The sequence below is a fragment of the Eriocheir sinensis genome, unplaced genomic scaffold, assembly GCF_024679095.1.
Source record: "Eriocheir sinensis breed Jianghai 21 unplaced genomic scaffold, ASM2467909v1 Scaffold286, whole genome shotgun sequence".
Classification (NCBI taxonomy): Eukaryota; Metazoa; Arthropoda; class Malacostraca; order Decapoda; family Varunidae; genus Eriocheir; species Eriocheir sinensis.
Window position 1 is genome coordinate 135,001 of NW_026111594.1, and position 13,090 is coordinate 148,090.

A 13,090-nucleotide genomic window follows, 5' to 3' on the forward strand; every position below is an offset into this window, starting at 1 on the left:
GTTTAGTACATATATATACGCAAGCTCTTCTGAGGGCTTATATTCCCTTTATTTTTGTTTTTTTGTATGTAACATTGTTCATTGACAGCAAAGAGCAATAACTTGACGAGTCTTGGTATTTTTAAATGGACGTTAAAGGGCTTTCTGTACATTTGTCCGCATTCCAACAAAAATCATTATACAAGAAGGTAAGTTACTTCCTTCTAGGTAATTACTCCTTGATTCTATAATCAGTAAGGCATGTGGAATTGTAAATTATGGTTCAGAGTAATCGGAAATGAAAACTTATCGTTGGAAGCTTCTTAGTGTTTTGTTGAACTTTGTGAACTACGGCTGTAGTACACACGGCCTTGAAGTGTTGTCTGATCCAATCATTCTCTTGTACGTACAATTATTGTTTATTTTTTAGGTTTTTGTGATGTAAAGAAGTACTAATACTATTGGAAACTGTGCTATTTGAGGGACGACTGTATTACTAAAGAAAGAAAAATAGCTTGAATACTTATGACATAATGACAAAGTAGCCTATCAGTGTGCCACTCCACCGCCCATGGGAAGGAAGGGAAAGAATGGAGCTATGGGAGATGACCTGTTTTTCCTTCTGCTCTCACTCCCTCCTCCCGCCATAGTCCGACAGGTGTCTGTTCTTCCTATGTATTCCTATGTATACTCCCCTTTCTTTCCTCCCTTCCCTCCTCTGCTTTAATAATGAAATATCTGTCTCTAGGCCACCAGCCCTAATCAGGCCATACCTGCGGCAAACAAGGTGGCAAGGGTGTGTGTGCTGTGGAGGTATAGTTGGTGGAGTGGACATGATGCCATTCACTGCCTTGACATCAACCTGTCATTCTCGTGCCGTCAAAACCTGGTGGTTACCCGGGTGAGAGGTCATGCTTCGGGCCGTGTCTTATCCATTGTGACGGTGTTGTTTACTGATAGCTACGCTGGAACATTTCCACACATTAAGCCTCCATGAAACAGAGTGAATCATCGCATCAAATATCTTAACGCAACGAGACTCGCTTGGTCTAAACGCAGCCTACTAAATGTAAGGAAATCAATGAGAGAGAGAGAGAAGGGAAGGGAAGGGATAGGAAGGGAGGGGAAGAGAGGGTTAAGGAAGGGAAGGAAAGTGAAGGGAAGGGAAGGGAGGGGATGGGAATGGAGGGGAAGGGAAGGGAAGGGATGGGAAAGGAAGGGATGGGAAAGGAGTGGAAGAGAGGGTTAAGGAAGGGAAAGAAAGTGAAGGGAAGAGAAGGGAAGGGAAGGGATGGGAAGGGCAGGGGAGGGGAAGGAAGGAAGGAAAGAAAAAAGGATGTGAAGGGAAGGGATGGAAAGGAGAGAGAAGGGACAGGAAGGGATGGGATGGGAAAGGAAGGGATGGGCTGGGAAGGGAAGGGAAGAGAAGGGATGGGAAGGGATGGGATGGGAAGGGAAAGGAAGGGATGGGAGGGGAAAGGAAGGGATGGGAAGGGATGGGAAGGGATGGGAAGGGATGGGCTGGGAAGGGAAGGGAAGAGAAGGGATGGGAAGGGATCGGAAGGGAAGGGATGGGATGGGAAGGAAGGGAAGGGATGGGAAGAGAGGGGCTAAGGGAAGGGAAGGAAAGGTTAGGGAAAGGAAGGGATGAGAAGGGGAAGGAAGGGATGGGAAGGGAAGGAAGGGATGGGAGGGATGGGAAGAGAAAGGAAGGGAAGGGATGGGAAGGGAAAGGAAGGGATGGGAGGAGAAAGGAAGGGAAGGGATGGGAAGGGAAAGGAAGGGAAGGGATGGGAAGGGATGGGCTGGGAAGGGAAGGGAAGAGAAGGGATGGGAAGGGATAGGAAGGGAAGGGAAGGGATGGGATGGGAAGGGAAGGGATGGGATGGGAAGAGAGGGCTAAGGAAGGGAAGGAAAGGTTAGGGAAAGGAAGGGATGAGAAGGGAAAGGAAGGGATGGGAAGGGAAAGGAAGGGATGGGAAGAGAAAGGAAGGGAAGGGATGGGAAGGGATGGGAAGGGAAGGGAAGGGATGGGAAGGGAAGGGAAGGGAAGGGATGGGAAGGGAAGTGAAGGGATGGGAAGGGATAGAAAGGGAAGGGAAGGGATGGGATGGGAAGGGATGGGATGGGAAGAGAGGGCTAAGGAAGGGAAGGAAAGGTTAGGGAAAGGAAGGGATGAGAAGGGAAAGGAAGGGATGGGAAGGGAAAGGAAGGGATGGAAGGAAGGGAAGGGAAGGGATGGGAAGGGATGGGAAGGAAGGAAGGGATGGGATGGGAAGGGATGGGAAGAGGGCTAAGGAAGGGAAGGAAAGGTAGGGAAAGGAAAGGAAGGGATGGGAAGGGAAAGGAATGGAAGGGATGGGAAGGGAAAGGAATGGAAGGGATGGGAAGGGAAAGGATGGGAAGGGAAAGGAAGGGATGGGAAGGGATGGGAAGGGAAGGGATGGGAATGGATGGGAAGGGAGGGGAAGGGAAGGGAAGGGATGGTGTAGCCGCTGTTCCGGCTCCGCGGCAAAAGATAGATTAATGTGGTAGATATGTATGTAGGCATTATTGGATTATATGAATTTATGAATTATGTCGGGATGGTCGAGCGAAGGGGTGGTGTGAGGCGGTAGTGTGGGGTGGTGTGGGGCGGTAGTGTGGGGTGGTGTGAGGCGGTAGTGTGGGGTGGTGTGGGGCGGTAGTGTGGGGTGGTGTGGGGCGGTAGTGTGGGGTGGTGTGAGGCGGTAGTGTGGGGTGGTGTGAGGCGGTAGTGTGGGGTGGTGTGAGGCGGTAGTGTGGGGTGGTGTGAGGCGGTAGTGTCGCCAGATGTTCACGGGAAAAGTGTCGAGACAGCGGCGAGATGACTGAAATGCTGACTCGGGACGCCTGCTGGAGGCCCTCAACTCCTAGGAAAGCCATGCCAAATGTGTGTTTCCTTAGGTTCAAAGTACAGAGGAAGGGTCACACTACTACCAGGGCCACAAAACTACCCCTGGAAATGCCCACAACTCCTAGGAAAGCCTTGCCAAATGTGTGTTTCCTTAGGTTCAAAGTACAGAGGAAGGGTCACACTACCACCAGGGCCACAAAACTACCCCTGGAAATGCCCACAACTCCTAGGAAAGCCTTATCAAATGTGTGTTTCCTTAGGTTCACGGTACAGAGGAAGGGTCACACTACCACCAGGGCCACAAAACTACCCCTGGAAATGCCCACAACTCCTAGGAAAGCCTTGCCAAATATGTGTTTCCTTAGGTTCACGGTACAGAGGAAGGGTCACACTACCACCAGGGTCACAAAACTACCCCTGGAAATGCCCACAACTCCTAGGAAAGCCTTGCCAAATGTGTTTCCTTAGGTTCAAAGTACAGAGGAAGGGTCACAAAACTACCCCTGGAAATGCCCACAACTCCTAGGAAAGCCTTGCCAAATATGTGTTTCCTTAGGTTCACGGTACAGAGGAAGGGTCACAAAACTACCCCTGGAAATGCCCACAACTCCTAGGAAAGCCTTGCCAAATATGTGTTTCCTTAGGTTCAAAGTACAGAGGAAGGGTCACAAAACTACCCCTGGAAATGCCCACAACTCCTAGGAAAGCCTTGCCAAATATGTGTTTCCTTAGGTTCACGGTACAGAGGAAGGGTCACAAAACTACCCCTGGAAATGCCCTCAACTCCTAGGAAAGCCATGCCAAATGTGTGTTTCCTTAGGTTCAAAGTACAGAGGAAGGGTCACACTACCACCAGGGCCACAAAACTACCCCTGGAAATGCCCACAACTCCTAGGAAAGCCTTGCCAAATGTGTGTTTCCTTAGGTTCAAAGTACAGAGGAAGGGTCACACTACCACCAGGGCCACAAAACTACCAATGGAAATGCCCACAACTCCTAGGAAAGCCTTATCAAATGTGTGTTTCCTTAGGTTCACGGTACAGAGGAAGGGTCACACTACCACCAGGGCCACAAAACTACCCCTGGAAATGCCCACAACTCCTAGGAAAGCCTTGCCAAATATGTGTTTCCTTAGGTTCACGGTACAGAGGAAGGGTCACACTACCACCAGGGTCACAAAACTACCCCTGGAAATGCCCACAACTCCTAGGAAAGCCTTGCCAAATGTGTTTCCTTAGGTTCAAAGTACAGAGGAAGGGTCACAAAACTACCCCTGGAAATGCCCACAACTCCTAGGAAAGCCTTGCCAAATATGTGTTTCCTTAGGTTCACGGTACAGAGGAAGGGTCACAAAACTACCCCTGGAAATGCCCACAACTCCTAGGAAAGCCTTGCCAAATATGTGTTTCCTTAGGTTCACGGTACAGAGGAAGGGTCACAAAACTACCCCTAAATGCCCACAGCTCTAGGAAAGCCTTGCCAAATATGTGTTTCCTTAGGTTCACGGTACAGAGGAAGGGTCACAAAACTACCCCTGGAAATGCCCACAACTCCTAGGAAAGCCTTGCCAAATGTGTGTTTCCTTAGGTTCAAAGTACAGAGGAAGGGTCACACTACCACCAGGGCCACAAAACTACCCCTGGAAATGCCCACAACCCCTAGGAAAGCCTTGCCAAATATGTGTTTCCTTAGGTTCACGGTACAGAGGAAGGGTCACATTACCACCAGGGTCACAAAACTACCCCTGGAAATGCCCACAACTCCTAGGAAAGCCTTGTCAAGTGTGTGTTTCCTTAGGTTCACGGTACAGAGGAAGGGTCACAAAACTACCCCTGGAAATGCCCACAACTCCTAGGAAAGCCTTGCCAAATATGTGTTTCCTTAGGTTCACGGTACAGAGGAAGGGTCACACTACCACCAGGGTCACAAAACTACCCCTGGAAATGCCCACAACTCCTAGGAAAGCCTTGCCAAATATGTGTTTCCTTAGGTTCACGGTACAGAGGAAGGGTCACACTACCACCAGGGCCACAAAACTACCCCTGGAAATGCCCACAACTCCTAGGAAAGCCTTGCCAAATATGTGTTTCCTTAGGTTCACGATACAGAAGAAGGGTCACACTACCACCAGGGTCACAAAACTACCCCTGGAAATGCCCACAACTCCTAGGAAAGCCTTGTCAAATGTGTGTTTCCTTAGGTTCAAAGTACAGAGGAAGGGTCACACTACCACCAGGGCCACAAAACTACCCCTGGAAATGCCCACAACTCCTAGGAAAGCCTTGTCAAATGTGTGTTTCCTTAGGTTCACGGTACAGAGGGTCACAAAAACTACCCCTGAGATGCCCACAACTCTAGGAAAGCCTTGACAAATGTGTGTTTCCTTAGGTTCACGGTACAGAGGAAGGGTCACAAACTACCCCTGAAATGCCCACAACTCCTAGGAAAGCCTTGCCAAATGTGTGTTTCCTTAGGTTCACAGTAAAGAGGAAGGGTCACAAACTACCCTGAAATGCCCACAACTCCTAGGAAAGCCTTGGCAAATGTGTTTCCTTAGGTTCACGGTACAGAGGAAGGGTCACAAAACTACCCCTGGAAATGCCCACAACTCCTAGGAAAGCCTTGGCAAATGTGTGTTTCCTTAGGTTCACGGTACAGAAGAAGGGTCACAAAACTACCCCTGGAAATGCCCACAGCTCCTAGGAAAGCCTTGTCAAATGTGTGTTTCCTTAGGTTCACGGTACAGAGGAAGGGTCACAAAACTACCCCTGGAAATGCCCACAACTCCTAGGAAAGCCTTGCCAAATGTGTGTTTCCTTAGGTTCACGGTACAGAGGAAGGGTCACAAAACTACCCCTGGAAATGCCCACAGCTCCTAGGAAAGCCTTGGCAAATTATGCTTACATCTCAAAATTATCAAATAATCTATGTTTTTTTATGTGCACCATTTAATTATGCATGTTTTTATATATAATACATGATGATTATATTGAGTTTATGGCTGAAAAAACAGACACAGACGGGCTAGGCACGGGTCATATAGGATGACTGGCAGGAACCAACACTATGAGCCACATATTTGTAACAGGTTCACAGTATGGTGTGGTGAATGCTTATGTTGCCTTCCCATGACTGAGCCTTGGGGAGCTTGGCCATTTCCAGGGGGAGTTTTATGACCCCTCAGCCCGGGCTGCCTCTGTACAGTCAATGTGAAAAAAAGACTCATTACAAACCCAATAATCTCCTTTTTTTGCCTTTGAAAAGAGTTTGCATTAAGAGTCTACTGATACAGCAAGCTTACTATGAGGGGCCTTGAGCCAGGCAGCGCTTTTGGCAAATATCTTGTAAAGAAACAGCTTGAGCGCACCCCTGGCACCATTGTGAAGGATTAGGGCACTCATCTGGGGGATAGTTTTGGGGACACATTAATGGAAACAACATTAATTGAAATGGGGAAATTTGTTTGGGTTTATCTTTTGCTTTGGGAACTAAATTCAGGAACAAAGTAATCTCATAAACACACACACACACACACAAAAAAAAAAAAGGTTCCAGAACTGGAGGGACTGACATATGAAAAGAGACTCAAGGAAATGGACTTAGCAACACTAGAACAAGGAGGAGACCTAATACAAATATATAGACTATTGAGTAAAATGGAAGAAGTAGATAACGAGAAATTGCTACTAAGAGGAGAACCTTCCAGCAGGAATACTAGAGCACATAGTAAAAAGTTGAGGAAGGGAAGATGCTCAAGAGACATGAAGAAATATAGCTTCCCACAAAGAAATATAGAGCTTTGGAAAAGACTAAGTGAAGAAATAGTATCGGCGAAGAGTGTGCAGCGGAAAGTTGAATGATTATAGATACGGAGACGGGACCACACCAGCGTAAGCCCAGGCCTGTAAAATTACAACTAGGTAAACACACACACACACACACACACACACTCACAGACTCAAACATATACTCATATTCATAGTGTGTGTGTGTGTGTGTGTGTGTGTGTGTGTGTGTGTAATGAAGTATTTGTTATGTATTTTTTTGTTTCCATGTCCTTAGGTAAGCTGCTGGGGTAGTCCTCGGTGGAAGAAAGTGTAAGCCATCAGCAGGGGACAGCTGCTGGACACACAGAAGGAACTGTCACCAGGAGGGACACAACACACACAAGAAAAAAGACAACAACAACAACAACAAGCAGGAGGAGGAGGAAACAAGGACAAAATAAACTCAACACTCACCAATAGTGTGTGCTGCTCCTTCTCTTCCATTCTCTTCCTCCTCCTCATCTTCTTACTCTTCTTCTTCTTCTTCTTCTTCTTCTTCTTGTTGTTGTCTGTGCATTTTGTTGTAATTTGTCCATGCTCTTCCTCTTGTCTCTGCATCATAAAAAACTGTGTCAACAACCACTGAGCTCCTTCAGACTGTAATGGCACAGATTGGCACCAAAACACCCAAGCTAAATCTTTAAACACACAACAGCTTCTGGCATAAAATAACAAAGAATGACCTCGCTCACTCAGATAATAATAATAATGTCTCATTTGTACGGAAGAACAGATGATTTTTTGGAGTAAAGACGTGTGGTTTTGTCAGGTTAGGTCAGAGGGCGGCACCCAGCATTTTTACGGCACACCTTCTAAGGGTGGAGAAGGGGTCAACAAACAGGTGGGCCATTATTCAAAACACCAAAATCTCCCAGAAAAAAACATTTTTGTCCACCAGTGTCCCACGGGTCATGTTCTGGGGACAGTGTTGCCTCTAGACAAGGTAACACTTTTTTGGTCCCTGAATGCAGTGCAGTAAAGAAACACTTCCAGAAAAAAGAAAAAGAATTTATGACACAAAAATGTTTATGTAAGTGAAGCGCATCCCCGCTGGGCTGTGTCAGGGGGCGACACATTCCTCAGGCCCACAAAACACCCAAAAGACAATCACAAAACACCAAAAAATCTGCATTATGAAGCCAAATCTATACAGCTATATTACACCAGTCCAAAGCGCTGAAAAAACATGGCTCTCCACCACACTGTGACCCCCCCAGGGGAGACTGTGTGTATGTACACACCCCTGGAAGCAGCGAGGCTCCTTCCTTAACCCCCTCGACCCAAGCGATGCGTCACGGAGCGTTGAGGCGCCCTAATGGAACAGCCAAGGAGGCTAATGTTTTAATCCATTAGCAGCGGGGATCATGTTTCTTTATGGTCCCTCTAAGTGAGAAAAATGAGAAAAAATCATCACTCTCACAAACCATTTCATAATATATATCAATGCATTTGTGATCAGTTTATGCATCATCTATTTTGGGGGGTTTATATCATGGCATAAATTTGGCCCATCGCTGCTACACGGTAAAGCCACAAATTTGGCCCGTCGCTGCTACCGGGTTAACTGTACACGAAAGGGGTATGAGGGGACAGTACCCCAAGCAGGCAGGACCCACGCCACGCCTTGCAGGTCACTGTTCTCAGTTATTGCGTTTGTGTAAACATGTCACTGGTCTTCAGGAGACACACTTATAACAAGTTCCTCTGTCGCCCTCATGCCAACTCCTCCCTCATCAGCTGAGGCAGTAAACCTTGACACACACAAATGTGGAAGAGCTTGTTGCATTGCTCACATAAAAAGTTGGGCACAACATCTGTGGTCATATGCCGGAGAGAGACAGAAGGGGAAGGAATTATAGGAGAAGGGAACAGACCCCAGGAGACGGGACACAACATCTGTGGTCATATGCCGGAGAGAGACAGAAGGGGAAGGAATTATAGGAGAAGGGAATAGACTCCAGGAGACGGGACACAACATCTGTGGTCATATACCGGAGAGAGACAGAAGGGGAAGGAATTATAGGAGAAGGGAATAGACTCCAGGAGACGGGACACAACATCTGTGGTCATATGCCGGAGAGACAGAAAGGGAAGGAATTATAGAAGGGAACAGACCCCAGGAGACGGGACACAACATCTGATTAATACCTGGTACACTGCTGGGTGGACAGGAGTGTAGGGTATCGGAAGAGCCGCCCAAATTTTTCCACTCTGCCGGGAATCGAGCCCGGGCTCTCTCGGTTGTGAGCCGAGTGTGCTAACCACTGCACCACGAAGCCCCGCCTTGCTCACATAAACTTACTAATAATCACACTAACACCATGCAAGTATGAAACATCAAATTAATTTGTATTTTTTTATCTGTAAATTCAAATATATGCCATTTTGGTGAAGGTAACAGGAGGCATCCAGACACAAGCAGACTGAACCAAGACTTTACTTACTGGGTTACTTGACGGAGTTGTTGTTGTTGTTGTTGTTGAGAGTCCACCGCTGCTTGGGCCCCAGTCCAGAGGGCCTCTTCTGGAGCTCCAGGATGGAGTTTGAGCCTGCCGAACAAAATAAGTGACGATGAAATGTTTAGTAGTGTAGGCAATAACTGTGTGCTGTCCACCATGTTGTAAGGAAAGACAGGGACACTATATATCATACTGTACACATGGAAACAAGACTGTGAGTGTGAGGGAACGGGCCGTTGTGTAAGGCAGTGCGGGTGTCATTCTAGAGTTTTGCACACACGCACACACGCCCTCCAAAACACGCACACAAGCCTTCACACACGCACACAGGCCTTCACACACGCACACAGCCCCGCACACACGCCATAAAGCACAGCCATGAGTGACGTGCCTGACACACACTTATAAACACGAAAAATCCGCCCACAATCTCCACTCCCTGTTTTCTCCGTGTTCTCTTGGTCTCCGGCGGTTACTGTGGGTTTCTAAAGGCGTGGAGAACCATTACCACATGATATACCGCCTCAGACACCTCCGTCAGGCTTTACAAGTGGAGAAAACGGTAAAATAGTGTGTTTGCCTGGAAAGGAGAGGTCGGCGGCCATCTTGTCTTCCTCTTCTTCTTCTTTGACCTGTTACCTGTATCGTGTTGTGTTATTTTGTTCCTTATTTTGTGTTCTATGTGTGTTTTAATGGCGGGAAATGATTGAAGAAAATATGATTGCTGTTTTGACTGGTTTAAATTATATTGAGGAAGTGTTTTCACATGTGTTGGGGCAAATAGTTTGCGCCTAACTAAATTGTCTAAGCTAAGGAGATTGTCGTACTTGGCTCATTTCCTTCTGTTTTTAGGCCAAAACTATTAAAAACACTTCCATAATCATCACTGAAGACAATATCTTTAATTATGAGGGTGTCGACATCTAATATACACTGATTTCTCTAATAATTGTACAACTTAAGATAATACATTTCAAAGTCTACCCTGAAAAACATAGATAGAAAACGTAAAGTAATGAGGAGTTAGAGAAAACGAGAGCATGGACTAGGCTATTTCTCAGAGGTATAGACGAGAGAGAGAGATTTACAAAGATTTACATAGAGAGAGAGAGAGAGATTTACATAGATTTACATAGAAAATCAGACCACACAGACCCCATGGTCCAGACTTGGTGGTCTGTCCTTAAACCTAAGTGATTTTACATTAATCAGAAGACTCCAAAACGTTGCATTTCTACTCTAGTTGATATTAAGTTGAAGGAAGTGACGGTCGAGCTTATTTTTGAAGGAGTCAATCGTGTTACACTGGACCACTGATGATGGGAGCTTATTCCATTCTCGCACTACAACGTTGGTGAAGAAAAATTTGGTGCAGTCTGAATTTACTTGTCTACATCTGAGTTTTACGCCATTGTTCCTCGTGCGCAAAGTGTCATCGATCATAAACAATGTTGATCTGTCTACATTCGTGAAACCATTAAGTATTTTAAAACATTCGATCAGTTTTCCTCGGAGGCGACGTTTCTCAAGAGAGAACATGTTAAGGGTAGAAAGCCTTTCTTCGTAGGATTTGTTGCGCAAGGAAGGGATAATTTTCGTTGCCCGACGCTGAACACCTTCTAATTTAGCAATATCCTTTGCATGGTGGGGAGACCAAAACTGTATCGCATATTCCAAGTGGGGTCTGACTAAACTGTTGTAGAGCGGGAGTATTACATCTTTATTCTTGAATAAAAAGTTTCTTTTAATGAAGCCCAACATTCTGTTCGCTTTATTTGCTGCATCGATGCATTACTGTGAGAATTTGAGGTTTGACGCGATTTTGACCCCCAAGTCCTTGACGCATTGAACGCTTTTGAGTTTAACGCCGCGCATTTCGTAATCAAACTTCTTATTCCTCGTTCCAACTTGAAGGACCTGGCACTTGTCTACGTTACAGGGCATCTCCCATCTATCCGACCAAGCTGAAATTTTGTGCAAATCCTCTTGGAGGCTTTGCCTGTCTTCGTCAGTGAGAACCGAGTTACCAATCTTTGTGTCGTCTGCAAATTTACTAATGCGGTTATTGAGTCCAACATCCACGTCGTTGATGTAAATAATGAAGAGCACTGGGCCAAGAACCGAGCCCTGAGGACGCCACTAGTGACAGGCGCCCACTCTGAGTTAAATCCGTCAATCACTACTCTTTGTTGTCTGTTGCTCAACCAATTCGCGATCCATTGGTTTACCTGACCGTCAATACCTATTTGTTTTAATTTGTAAAGTAATTTATGATGCGGGACTTTATCAAACGCTTTCTGGAAATCAAGATAGACTACGTCCAGTGATTTGGTTACGTCATAAACAGTGAAGAGGTCGTTATAAAAGGTTAATAGATTTGATAGGCAGGATCTTTTATTTGGAAGCCATGTTGTGAGTCCCCAATTAATGAGTGGCTTTCAAGGTAACTCACAATTTTGTCTCTAATTATGCCTCAAGTAGCTTACCTACAACCGAAGTTAGACTAATGGGCCTGTAATTACCTGGTACTTTTTGTCTCCTTTCTTAAAAATCGGTGTCACGTTAGCCTTTTTCAATCTGAAGGACAATGCCTTGTCGCAAGGACATATTGAATACGGTTGTGAGGAGGAGAGTATTTCGCTCTTTGTTTCTTTCAGCAGAGTTGGATACTTTATCAGGTCCAGGATTTTATTTGTTTTAAGTGATTTGAGGGCTTAAGGACTTCATCGGGTTTATTTCAAAGTTAGACAATGCATGCTCGGGATTTACATTAGTACTGGTGTTGGTGGTGGTGGTGGGAGGACTGTTATTATTAAACACCGAGGAAAAGTAATTATTTAATAGGTTTGCAACGTGTTGGCTGTCAGTCAGAGAGAGAGAGAGAGAGAGAGAGAGAGAGAGAGAGAGAGAGAGAGAGAGAGAGAGGAGAGAGAGAGAGAGAGAGAGGAAAGAATTTACATAGAAAATCAGACCACACAGACCCCATCGTCGTAGATTCTTTAGGGAGGGAACGTCACAGGGGGGAAGGAGGAAACATGGAAACAACGCAGGCAACAGAAAGCCTGGCTCATTACGAGGTTGCCGTTTTAAGCCAGGATTTAATCGACAGCCTGGGGCCTGGGAGCAGATGAAAGCACCTCGACATTGAGGAGCAGATGAAAGCCTCGATATTGAGGAGCAGATGAAAGCAACTCAATATTCAGTTTACTCCTGACGCAGCGAAGTGACGGTCGATTCTATATTTGAAGGAGTTGATAGTATTCGCATTTATTACTTCTGAAGGAAGATTGTTCCAGTGACGGATGACTGGTTTGAAAAGAAACTCCTTCCGATGTCTGTGTTACATCGACTAGACTGAATGGGTAAACCGTTATTTCTAGTTCTAGAGTTGGTTTGCAACCAAAAGAAATTGAGTAATCGACGTTATTGAATTTTTAGATACTTGAAGACTTGAATCATATCTCCTCAGTATGCCTTTTTCTCTAATGTAAAGAGATTGAGTCGCTTGAGTCGTTCCTCGTAATGGTTGAGCCCTTGTTGGTATCATTTTCGTGGCGCGTCGTTGAATCCTTTCCAGTAAATCAATGTCCTTTCTGTAATTAGGAGACCAGAACTGTACTGTATACTGAGGTGCGGTCTTACCATGGAATTATACAAGATAGCATCACGTCTGGGTTTTACACTCGAAGTTCCTGCCATGAACCCGAGCATAGTGTTGGCTTGTTGTATGCTTTTTACAGTGATTCGCGTGTTTCAGGTCACCGCTGATAGTGACTCCAAGATCCTTTTCTCCTGCATCGCTTGCAGAGGTCTCCCATTCATGATGTATGTGGTTACTATTTCTGGACCCAATGTGCATGACTTGCATTTGTCAACATTAAAGGACACGCCATTTTTCCGACCATTGATAATGTGATTGAGGTCTTTCTGAATGATTTCGTAGTCGGTCT

General features: G+C 45.9%; 1 long non-coding RNA gene across 2 annotated transcripts; it reads left to right on the top strand.

The window, feature by feature from the left end:
• Positions 1-2,440: 2,440 nt before the first annotated feature.
• LOC126991462 (uncharacterized) lies at positions 2,441-5,168 on the top strand. Of its 2 annotated transcripts, XR_007745525.1 has the most exons (4): positions 2,441-3,009; positions 3,675-3,779; positions 4,354-4,441; positions 4,652-5,168. It is a non-coding gene; the product is annotated as an uncharacterized LOC126991462 (long non-coding RNA). The 2 variants fall into 2 exon arrangements; XR_007745526.1 differs by lacking the exons at positions 4,354-4,441; positions 4,652-5,168 and adding an exon at positions 3,885-4,255.
• The last annotated feature ends 7,922 nt before the right edge of the window (positions 5,169-13,090 follow it).